This window comes from Bison bison, unplaced genomic scaffold (assembly GCF_000754665.1).
Source record: "Bison bison bison isolate TAMUID 2011002044 unplaced genomic scaffold, Bison_UMD1.0 scf7180017849817, whole genome shotgun sequence".
NCBI classification, from domain to species: domain Eukaryota; kingdom Metazoa; phylum Chordata; class Mammalia; order Artiodactyla; family Bovidae; genus Bison; species Bison bison.
This window is the reverse complement of record NW_011480390.1, coordinates 1-542: the sequence shown is the minus strand read 5'-3', so window position 1 is coordinate 542 and position 542 is coordinate 1.

Genomic DNA, 542 nt, shown 5'->3' with positions numbered 1-542 from the left:
GAATACCACATGGAACTCTACTTAATATTCTGTAGTAGCCTATATGTGCAAATGAATCTGAAAAAGAATGAATATGTGTATAACTGAATCACTTTGCTGTACACCTGAAACTAAACATAGTAAATCATCTATACTCCAACAAATTTTTAAATAAAAAATAAAGGTAAAAAAATAAAATGAAGCAATTATGAATTCCAGAGAAAACAAGAAGTTGCACAAGAAAGGAAGTATAATCATAGTGCACTAAATAGCTGGTCTATGGAGAAGATTTACTAGTCATAGTTAGGGGTTTAAATAAAACAACCTAGGTGGTTATGGGGGAAAAGGCATATATTGAGCTGAAATCTAATGTTCCATATTAGGAAGTCAGTGATACTATCTAAAATTGTTACATTGGAAAATAGTAATATTTAGACATTTTAAATAGTAAAGTTTAGACATATGGAGGTAAATACCTGAAAAAAAGAGCTAACAAAGTTGAGAATAGCTGCCTCTAGGGAACATATCTAAGCGTGGAGCAAAGGCCAGCACTTTCAGGTTTT